General features: G+C 41.2%; 1 long non-coding RNA gene across 1 annotated transcript; it reads left to right on the forward strand.

Moving 5' to 3' along the window:
- Positions 1–10,240: 10,240 nt before the first annotated feature.
- Positions 10,241–11,541, forward strand: LOC121680940. The gene is made up of 2 exons (XR_006021871.1): positions 10,241–10,549; positions 11,429–11,541. It is a non-coding gene; the product is annotated as an uncharacterized LOC121680940 (long non-coding RNA).
- Positions 11,542–12,467: the final 926 nt, after the last annotated feature.

Raw genomic sequence — 12,467 nt, forward strand, 5'->3', positions numbered from 1 at the left:
GTCCGAAGCGCTAACCAGTAGGCCACGGCTGCCCCCGTGTGTGGCCCAATTTAGATTTGGCCATTTTGCTCCACGTAATAGCAAAAGGAAGGTAGGGCCTACTGAGAAAGTGTGCATGTGTGGCCCAATTTAGATTTGCCCATTTCTTAAGTTTGCAGGATAAACTGCAAGGTAACTTTTTACTGTAACTCATGTTCTTAAGCCTAACACTATATTCAAAGTACAGTAGCAAAGGGATGCACTATGTAGCTGTGCCTGCATGTTTGCATCTTCATTGGTGGGTGGATTTTCACTTGTAAAAGCTTCACCTCTTGATTATCCCAGTTTCATTCCACTTGGCTGAAATGTTGGTGCTACATTTAAAAGTACAATTACCCATTCAGTTTATCTTTACCATGTGCAAGTTAAAACTAATACAAACAAATTTGACATTCTATTTTATAGACTTTGCTCAACAAAGCCACAAAGTAGACTACCAACATCTTTGCAAGCACAATTGCGTTGCTTCAGCTCTGGCATGGAAAATCAGTTTGTCTTTCAAGTTTATACAGAATATAGCCTACATGTATGGGCGGCCAGAAGGAAGCTCTACTGTGAGCTCCACAAGTGCTCTGAAAAATGTAGCTTCTGTAAAAGCTACTAATGGTCAAAAAAACAGCTAAGCTATTGAAAAGCTATCTGCTTCAGAAAATAGCTACACTACCACCAAGCTACTGAGAAATGTATGGCTAGTAGCTTCGCTACAAGTAGTGAAGCTACTGCCCATCACTGCAAAAATGTATGAAACAGTCTTTATTTAAACATGCCAACTATTAAAAAAACATGTTGCCATGTTTAATTGAAGGTTTTTCATATATTTTTCCAACAGAGTGCCTTTGTTACTCTCCTTTTTTGACTTAACTCACACACACTTCAAAAGATCATCTGTTGGAAGTTATTAGGCCTACTGACAATTGTCTCCTAGTAGCTCTCTGAGCCAGTTTGTTAATCATTTATTAATCTGCAAGCATATGGCTACTGAGATCTCAAAGTTACTGGATTAGATAAATCGTGTAGCAACCTTTACACAAGTACTTATTGAAATGTCCCACAGATTCTGCCAAATTATTTCACTAGTGTGCATGCAAGTATATAAATAATTCAATAAGATATTTCAAAAGACATTCTTACCCCTTGGATCGTAAAGTTGTCCCGCTTTGAGGTTACGTTGGCTGCCAGCAGCTCCTAGCCAAATTGTAACTATCACTAAGACCCTGTCCCATACAAGGTAATATGGAGTGTGTCTGATCAAGTTACTTATTCAGACACACATCTAAACATGGCAGCTTTGACAACAACATTTTTGCTGTGGCTGCTATATTTATTTCTGACAGCTGTAACATTTGAAAAATCAGTGGCTGGGCCATCAGAATATAAATCTTGGTGAGATGAAATGTTATTGCCCTATAAGGCGTAGTGCCATTGAAGTTAACTGGGCATGTTCCCACACAGATTTTTAAAATTCTCTTTTATTTATTGTATACCGCCATCTTTGTAATGTGTCTTTTTGATTATTTTAACATATAATTATTTCAAACATAGGATATATGACATAATAGCAATAACTATCTCAAAATCATACACCCCCTTCTCCAAGATATTGGTTTCTGCCAAAAATTGCAGTGAATGTGTGCTCTTCAGGCTCTGACAGCACCCATGCACTGCAGGGCCAGTTCTAGGATCAGACCTTTAGGGGGGCAACTGATAGTGGTTCTTGAGCCAGAATGGACCTACTGTACATTAACAAATAAAACATGATTGACATCTATTTTTAACATCTATTAAGTGAATAAATCTTTTGGTGGGGCACTGTCCCTTCGACCCATTTGGATGAGTCCCACTGATATGCAGTGTCTTAAAAAAAATTTCATCCCCCTGCTAAATTAATCCTTACACTAATTAATAACAATGAATACAGTATCATGTCTACAGTATCATGTCATTTTGGTTTATAATAATAATAGTTCAGAAAGAACAATAGATTCCGAGATAATGCATATTTATCAGAGGGAACTATCTCTAAAAGTTAGTTATTGTAAGGTGACGATAAGGCTCAGTCATGTAGCCGTGCAAAGACATATTGGGAGGCAGGTACTCAAGTTAAAAAAGACACTTATTTATAAACACCACCTAGGCGATAGTTAGCACATCAAAGCGCCTGTCAAGGTAATAAGCATGAGTTACACATTCATAATAACAGTAGCTTATCAGTAAAGGTGAGGATACTGAACATTTCCTACACACCACAATATTGTAACATATGGCCACAGATCTATCAGCGCAGCCTATATTGTTCTACATTTAAAATATGGCTGCAGTAACTTGCCACCAATGGGAAGTCATCTCTGTGTTATGTCATCTCCAAGCACCTGTGTTAGGATTTGTTTGCCGGCCTAACCCTACTGTATATAATGCAGCTTTGTGATAAATTAGTCCTCTTTAACATTTCTAAAGCAACCAGTTGGCCAGATTCAGGAGCTAGGAGGCTAATAAGGGTTAAAGTGTTATTCTGGAGTAATTTGAACCCAGGGTCTTATTCACCATCACCAACTAGTCGAACACCCCTGTGTCTGTCTTTGCAGATGGCTGTTGAGTCTCTTAACAATTTATGGTATCAGTTCAGGCCTGATACCACTATGGGGCACTGTTGCTCTCTTTGTTGTTCTTTGATCTGTTGCCTGGAGAATGGAAGGACCTCTTGTTTTTTTTTTTCAAATGGAAAGACACACAAGAGGTGTCTGTCTACTCCACCGTCGAGGGGGAAAACAAAAACCAAGCTTGATTGTTGGGGGTTATATAGCTGCAGCGATATTCCAGGGCCTTTGTCTTCAACAGGATGGGCCATTGACAGTGACACTGGGGAGGTGTATTCACAGGTGTGCTGACACCTACCTCATCGTATTAATTGTGTGAAAGCTTGAGCTCTACAGTATCTTATCCAGGGGATGGCAAGTGATTTCATTCATGTAGTGTCTCATGAAACGAGGCACATTAGGGTAGTTTCCCATGAGATAATTTCCCCTAAAGACCATGTCCCAAAGCCTGTCCTAATTTGACCAAATGCCATCAGTAGGCCATGATTGAAGATCCTAAATTTCCCATGGGATGAATAAAGTATCTATCTATCTATCTATCTATTAATCCACCCATCAATCTATCATCTCAGGAGGCTTGTTGGTTCTATGGACACTGAACCAACATATAGTGAATTATCCCAGCTAATTTTGGTCCGTGCATATTTTGTAGTAACATGTGATTTGAGTCTTCCTACAATCACAGACTTTGTACTGGGCTCTGTCCTCAGCTGCTAAAACAGAATTATTTTGGATTAATAGATCGGGAAACCTTCAAAGAAACCTGCATTCCAGTTTGTACATTTGTACAGTTTGTGCAGTTCTTTGCATGTCAAGGTCCCAGGGGTGTAGTGGGCGTTGGACGCGGGGGAACGCCGTCCCCCCACTTCTTGGAGCATTGTTTTGAGCATTTTAATAAGAATTTATTAATATAACAAGTGTTGTTACCAGTGATAACAACGCATGACGCAAACGTCTCCAATTAGGCCTCTTTGTCCTAAAATTCGTTACAAGAATGTAACGATTTTTTTGTAGCACTCCACCATGCGTAAAGACGTTACAAACTACACAGCTCGTCGTTCCGCGTTACCCGAAAGTAGCTAGAAAGTGGCTAGAAAACCATAGATTATGCAACTGTCTGTATCCGAATCTAGCAAGCATCTTCATGGCCCTTCGTTTGTGTTTTGCAGAAAGCAGGTAGGCTAATCCAGTGGTCAAAATGACACGATAAGCATGTGTGAGTAATACGAGTGATTTTTATCGAGGGAGCTCCAATATAAGTGATGAGGCTATTTACCATAAGTAATGACCCAACGGTGAACCTGAACAACTTTAGGAAAAACTTACGATTGGTGCAGCTACTTTCATCCAAACAAAAACTTTTCAAATGACTGCTTGCCTGCCCAGTGTTCTTTCTGTTATTTTTTTTGTTTTGTTTTATGTGCACCTCTGCATTTTAATCATTTGCAATGACATTCATATGCGTGTAAATCCTGCTTGTGCTATTGTTATTGCCATCGTTTATATGTGGTAATGAATGAAGCCATGCTGCGGCATGTTATGCGTCAAGGAGATACTACGCTAGATTACATACGCTACTACATTATGATTTGTCTGTTTATTGTATGATACAACAAAATGAAAAGCTACAGACCATATTCATAGACTTGAGTGGAAAAGTGTAGTTTGGGTGAAGACATTAGGCTAAATTTTGAAGCTAATCCATGTCATTTAATTGTTTGTTTTGTTTTTTATTCGGTTTCATGTTCACGAAAGCTGGTAACAATTTGGCCTTGGCCTAAAACCCCCCAAATGTTCGCTCTCGTATCCCAGGATGCCCTGCGCGGGAGAACGCTAGCACTGTCTTTCGCGCCGACGTTACAATATAAAGCGCTGCAACGTGAGAACAGTCTAGTAGGCTAGCCTACATAATAATCTGACATCAGAAACGCACCGTCACCGTCAGCAGTCATGCTGCTGACACAGTGGCTGCGTGATAACTTCATTTGGCCTTGATCGTGCAGGACATTTCAGAATGTCGACTGTGTAATCCATCATAAATGGCTAGTTTCAATGGAAAAGTTAGCTGGACAAATGAAAGAAAACGAGAAGGATTCAGTGAAGCATATCGTCATATTTTAGAACCTTCAAAATTAGAAAACTGATGCAACTGAGATGGAGGACAACTCCACGTATAGAACGTAGGCCTATTGTCTGAATGAACTTACATTAAATGAGGAGATATTAGCTGAATGCATAGACTGTATATATAGAACTGGACAGTGTGCCGTCTGTTAAGAGTGATGCGAGTGTTAGTACAGAGCCCCCTGGTGGTTGGCTGCAGTACAATGTGTAACTCCGCCCATCCCCATGTATTTCAATGGCCAAGTAGCCAACTTTCCATGTCACTTTTCTCACCTAAAACTATTTTTGTATCAACAACTTTTTATTCGAAAAAATAGTTTAAGATGCTTCAATACACACAATTTTTCTTTTCTCGCTGAATTTTTTTTTTAATGTTATATAATAATACGTCTAAATTGAAAACTGTGACAACTCATTGATAGGCTCTCTCAATATGTCTGTAATCGTATGCTTCTACCACATGCTTGCTAGTCTTTCACCAGAGAGGGTGCTCCATTATAAATCAAAAATGTAATACTGCAGCCTTCATGTCAGCTGTAAAAATATGAGAACATGGACCTACTACATCAGGATACTCTAAACATTTTACACATAATCAGGAAGCTACTTTGCTGTTCAGTGTGTGATGTGTTTAAAGTGGTACTACGTTTAAAGAAACATTTTTATTGTTTGTTTCAAGTGCATAAGAAAATACCACATTATGATGATGATGGTTACCCTTAACAAATACAAAACAATATAATACTTAAAACAGGGATCAATCAATAGCCTAATGAAATAAACAAGGAAAATGAGGGGGGAAAGCAAAAATAAATGATAATGCCCATTCAATCAATAATATAATAACAAAAACATGGTAAGACTACATTAAGGAGAATATCAATAATAAACAATGTCAAATTAATCAACAGCCTATAATGAAAATAAAACAGTACTACTGCAGACAAACCATAATGTATAAGAAGTGCTTAAAAGACCAAAAACTATCACAAGAACAAAGAGCACTGGGCAACTCATTCCACCAACATGGAACCACTGAGGAAAAGAGTCTTGAATTTGACCTATCGTTTAAGACTGGTCGACACAACAGACGCTCATCAGACCGCAGTGGGCGGTTGGGGATGTATCTTGATCATTGAATTAAAATAACAAGGAGCAGATCCAGTCAGTGTCCTATAGGCCATTTAAATTTAATTCTTGCTACTGTAGGAAGCCAATGGAGAGTAACTAGGAGAGGAGTTAGGATGTGTCCTCTTTGGCTGATTGAAGACCAGTCATGTTGCAGCATTCTGAATGATATATCACACAAAAGAAATAAAAAAAACATTCAATATTGATTTAGTATCAACCAATAATTATTCTGATATCAATATTCTTGTAATGTCTACATCTTTGTGTAGGCTACAGTTAAATACTAAGCAATGGCCTCTGACTTAACCCATTTAAAAAGCATCATCATCTCAGTATACCCATTTAAAATAGGCAAGGATACGTATTTAATAACATTTGGGGTTGCTCACAGTATACCCACCACTACAACTAACTAACTAGACTACACCACTGGTTAAATGGCGCATTGCAATTTACAATTTGTGTGAGTTCAGGGGCATACAGAAAGTTGAAGTTTGGGTGACATCAATAAAGAAAATAGAAACAAAGGGATGTGTACAGCCTCAAGTATGAATGATGTCACATTAACAGAAGGTTCAGAGCAGCGGCAGACCTTTCTTGGTGCTACGCAAGTTATTGAAAGTCATGTGTTTTCAGAACGTAGTGGTGCTGTGCCATGTCCCATGTATAAGGGGCTTCAGGTTGATCCAGTGACAGTGGGTGATGATGTCAGGGAGATGGATGTCAGGGGACTTGGAGAAAGGGGGAGGACATGCCACCTCAGACCACCCCAGCCAAATCACTTCACGTAGGCATTCCCTTGCTTGCAGACTAATGTAGACCATGGAGACCACCTTGCCGCCACCTCCAGTACATTCAGCCATCACCCATATCTTACCTGCAAAAAGGAAAGTTACAATAAAGTTAGTCAGACAATTTTACAACATTACAAAGCATCTAATCAGGCACTCAACACCACTAGTAATACCAATTAATTAAATATATGTGTGCAATAAACTTCATAGCCTACCTAATGTTAACTACACATTTAAATATGCGGTGTGAATGTTATTAACTTGCGTCAGCTTGAAAAATAACGTTATCAGTATGACTGATCATGGACGTTAGATGACAAACTTCACCGATATCCCTGAGAAGTGACTGGCTCTTGGTGTAGTGTTTAATGCAGGCGTTTCATTTATCGATCATTCACTTATGCGGTCTACAACTACCAACCGGACCTACCAATCTATTTTTTACAGTCTATCTATGCTACCGACCTACCATCACAGAAGTAGCTCTAACAGAGGTGTCTGTCGTTAACGTTAGAAAAAATGCAACGCTGGCAAACTGGCTAGTAGTTACATTAACATGAGGTTGATGAGGTCCATGCTTCACATTACGTTAACTTGAGTTGCTTTATCACATCATACCGTTGCTTTATCACATCATATACTGTACTGACTGTCTAGTGTTATTAAATCCCCATGTACAGTCAATGGTTACTCCATGTTGAGATGGCATACATTGAGATATTTGAAAACAGCAACAACTATAACCAAGTATATCATGCATCGACTGTTAGGGGAGCTGTGTGCTAATCTTCACTTCAACGACTAACTTAGCCTCCCGTTAACGGTAACGGCTCCCACACACAGCTGCGTGCATCGCGTTGCTGGAGACGCATCCCATTCACTTTACATGGACTCACGTGATCCGTTGCCGAACTGAATTGTGGGTCCGCTGCATCGCGTTTCTCCCGCCGCTCGCGTTGAGGAGTTCAGCTGTTGCTGCACCGACAGACGGCACCGGCCAATCACATTACGGTTTTACTTCAAGTCATTTGCATAGCTACTGTCGGGAACACCCACTGGCATGCGTTGACGGAACGCAGCTGTGTGTGGGAGCCGTCACGTTAATGTGCTGCTAACGTTAGCATGTAATTCGGTGTCCGTATTTCTGTTGTTAGCTCATTAGTATTCACCATACTAAATTGTCACAGTCTATAATCAACATAATAAGCTCTCTTAGACGTATTTAAGAACACCAATAGACAAAAAAAAACTTTTCAGTTGATACGGAACACTTACCAGACAAGAACAAACCGATTGTTGTTTGTACTGTTTAGCTAACTCACAGCCGCAAAATTCATCCAGCCAGCTAGCCTTCGGCGCCGAGTCGACCTGCGTTGTGGAAAGGAGAAGGGGGTGGGTTTCACTTGACAAGGGGCGTGTTTAACTCGCTGAGTGGCAACTGAGTGGGTGTGCCTGACCAAAGATTGGCCTGACCGCGACTCCTCTTCACTGCGCATGCTTCAACTTTTGCTGCGCAGCCGCACTTCAAATTGGCTCCAAATTTTCCAAGATGGCGTCACCTCGGCGGCTTCAATTCCATAGAACACTGCAGAATGCAGCCACACTGTCCAGTTCTATATATACAGTCTATGTGTAGTGGATGGGAGTTGAGGCGTCTGTGCCTTTAAGACACAGTGGCCGTATTGTCACACCTGACTGACGTCACTAGATGCGACACTCAGTGTACCAATTAAGGGCTCCGGTGTTTCTTTAAAAAGTATGGCGCTGGTACTGCCACTGCAGCGGCGGAGTTTTGTTGGATTGTTTACCGTGTGTCGGTGTTCAATGCGGGTTTCTTCGGCGAGCTGGAGCCTGTGGATGTTCGTCTCTTGACTGCAAAGGTATGTTTGTTGTTGCTTGTTTTGCTCCGGTTTAGTCAGATCACATGATTAGAGGGTCTAAAGTCTGCCTCACCCTAGGGCGCAGTTGTTGGCGTTGTGCTTAATAGCATCATTGGCGGTGCTTTTGCTGTCCTTCCCCCTGAGAGCAACCGGAGTGTTGCAGGCCGGAGGCTAGGAGGTTTCTGCCTTTTCATATTGGTACGTAGCAGTCTTTTATATTGATTGTATCGCCCGTAGCATGATCACATTTGACCCGCTGTAACTGCCCTCATTAGGCTGCTTAGGTTGACTGTACGCCCCTCCCCGTTGCGAGGAAGTCCCTGTGAATCCCCGGTTGCGGTATGTTGCTGTCTCAACTTTTAATGATTCTATTTTACTATTATATATGTGCTTATATGTCTCCATTAACCTCTGTTGCACAGGTGGCCTGCGCACCGCAAGTAACTGAGGCTTCCTTCTCCCACTGACTGCTGTTTTGTTTACAGTGAGCTACAATACAACTACCTTTTTATCTGCGTCCTTCCCGCGTGCCCAGATCCTCAGCGTGGTAAAGGGTCTGCATGCGTGATTGTGTGGTGCCATTGGTTGACTGGGTGTGTGTGTGTGCATGCATAATTGTGGGGTGCATGTGTATGTGGTCGTGTGTGCATGTGGTTATTTGGTTAGTTTTGTTTGGGTTTGTGTAGTTTCCTCATCTTGTGTGTGTCATATATTTAGCTTTGTTTTGTCTCTGTATTTTCTTTGTCCTTTTTGTGAAACCCCATTGGTGGCATGTTCCTCCCCATGTCGTGGCGCCTAACACCGTTTCGTCTGCCTGGGTAATTGTAGTGCTTTCTTTCTAAACGTGCCTTGCTGTGCCTGTTTGAGGGTGTATTGGCTTGCTGTGCTGAGTATATCTGTCTGTGTAAATCCCACTTTTGTTTTATAACCGCCTAATCAGACGGAAGGGGACATCTATTGGCCATAGAGGCCTGGGCCATATGCTGTACAACCGGTGTGGGTTTTGCTGTGTCTTACCCTTTTTCTTTTGTTTCAGGAGTGGAGGCTCGCGGCAGGGAGGCTGGGCCCCTGGTGGTGGGGAATCTGTGTGTCTCACCGTCAGTGCAGTGTAGTGTCACCTTGGTGTGCCGTGTTCACGTGTGGTCTCTTTGACCCCTCTTCCAGATCGCCTCCCTGCGGTAAGCTCTCCCTCCTAGTTTATGTGTTTTTCTATATCCAAAGAACCAGTAGGCCTTCTCTAACCAAACCAGTTCTGAGTGTGTGTGTGTGGCTGCCCCATTTCCATCTGAGTGCTTTGCACGCTTTTACTGTATTGTAACTTGCCTTTGAGAGGAAAAATAAAGAAAATATTTATTATTGTTCTAGAATCCGGTCTCTGCTTCATCCTTGCACGAACCTGTGTGCTTTATGTTCTGGTATCCTTAGTTTAGGCTATCCAGTTCATTTATCCATCTTTTCCTAAGGGTGACCTATGTCCCCTGGGTGGCGTAGTCGACACTTCAAATTCTAATTGGTAACCTGGTCCCGCTACATATGGCTGAATGTCACAAAAAGTGTTACAGAAATTGCTTGGCATCGCTTATTCAATGGCTCTCTACCGAAACACCTGTAGTTTGCGGAGGACGAACGAGAAAGCACTCGTTTGATAAATCAGCCAGTAGGCTAGGCCTAGTAGCCTACACTGTAAAAAATAACACTACATCTTACTGCAGTAACACAAGTATACTTTACTTACTATAGGCTGACCTAGTGTTCTTACTAGAGTAACATTAGTAATGTGCCGAACTTGCAACAATGGGGTCTAAAACTTGAGATACACGAGTAAGCTTCACAACTCAGACCTGAGTAAACTGGACTCACGCAGTGCACACGCGCACAGTTGCAGAGGGAGCATTCTGGATTCCACAGCCAACGGTCGGCAGTGTTACGGTGTGGCTGACTTTTGGGATGGGAGTGTAACAGCTTCACCAGTGACTTGCTCTGTCCGGTAAGTTTACAGTATGTATTAATGTGTCAAATGTTTACAGTATAGGTTGAACTAACAGCATTTGTGCAAAACTGTACATTCGGTTTCATTAACAACTGGGGTAATGTTAAGTTCAACTTGCTAAGTGGCCGATATATGCGCTAGCTGCTAACAGTTTGCAGCTAACTGATAGCAGCTATGCGAGTTAACACCAAAGATCTTTGTTAACACTGCCTCAGACCATGCTGAGCAGAAAACAAATATTCTAGGTATTCAAGCCCTTTGATATTTTTTGTTATCGAAGTTATGAGGAAGTGGTGGCGCCTGGGGTCTAAAACTAGGCTGTATAAATTTGCCAATAGCAGTTGTCTTCATGAGCTCTCTTAATGAAGTTTAGTTCTAACGTTAGCCATTTCTCATGAGAAACGCTTGCTAGCATGCTAAGTTGATTCAAAACGTGTAAAGATTAAACTGTGTATGGTTTACGTCGATATTCCTACTGTATTGATAAAACAATTAGGATAATTGGACTCATAACATTACTGACTGAGAAAGCCATGGTCTTTTATCTAAAATCTTTCGTTGTGATTTAGCAAGAGGACTTAGGTTGCAGTGTGTGGAATTTGAACGAATGTGCCGTTATTGAGGTGCAAAATGGCATCATATAATTCCAACGTATGATTGACATTTTAAATTCTATTGTGATAAATGTACTAGGCCTGAAGCAATAGAGAAAATTAAGTTGCCAAATCATAATATTTTTAGCTTAACAGTATTAATTAGGTCTCTGGAGAAATAATTTAAATTAACATTTAATGTGATAAACTTAATCAGCTGTTTTAGTTAAACATGGCCAATAGATGCATATTGATAATAATTTTGCCCTCTTTCTTTTTGCAGTTGGAAAACTGAAAATGCAGAGCAATGAACTGGACATGTAAGTTGTGCTTGTTTGGATGTGAAGTCAGAGGTCAGTTGCTCAAACACTACTGATTGAAACATGGAGGTTACACCAGAATACGACCGAAAAAAACTGCAGAGGGTGGTGAAAACTGGCCAACGCATCACCGGTTCCTCACTCCCCACCATCAAGGCCATCCAGGGCAAGTGATGCTTGCGTAAGGCGCGCAGCATCATCAAAGACTGTTCTCACCTCAACCACAGACTGTTCACCCCACTCCCCTCTGGGAGGCGTTACAGGTCTCTCTGCACCCAAACCAGCAGGTTCAGAGGAAGCTCCTTCCCTGCGGCTGTCACCCTACTGAACTCTAGCTGTGCATCCCGGTGACAACCAACCAACTAAGCCCCCGCCCGATGCCTCCTTGCCTGTGCCTGTTGAGGTGTCCACCATGACCACGGAAACCTTGACGGGGGACACCCACCCCCCGTGGACAATTGCACTACCCTATCCCACCCATAGTGTTCTATTTATTTACAAATGTACATATTGTAATTACACATATAGCCATTCCATTTTCTGCTGCTCTTCATACTATTCATCCTGCACATACACGTATTCTTACTACTGTTATAATGTTACTGTTTCTGCACTACAGTACTGTTACCACACTGCACATAGCTGTATACTGTACATATATGTCTATATGGTTCATACCAAATATATCCATATTTATTCTGCTAATACACTGCACATATTTATACCTAATTTATATTAGTCTAAACCACCTTCTGTAAACCAACTGTATACTACTGTTTACACTGCATATTTCCTATCCTGTCTATGCACCACCTGTCTTTGTATATCACATTGCATTTTTCTGCTTTTTTTGCACTTCTAGTTAGATGCAAACTGCATTTTGTTGTCTTTGTACTTGTACTCTGCAAAATGACAATAAAGTTATCTAATCTAATAGTGCCAACTATTTGTGTATATTCTGCAAGTAAACTTTACTATCCAACATAAAGTACCCTTTACAAC

The sequence above is a fragment of the Alosa sapidissima genome, chromosome 13 (genome assembly GCF_018492685.1).
Source record: "Alosa sapidissima isolate fAloSap1 chromosome 13, fAloSap1.pri, whole genome shotgun sequence".
NCBI lineage: Eukaryota > Metazoa > Chordata > Actinopteri > Clupeiformes > Clupeidae > Alosa > Alosa sapidissima.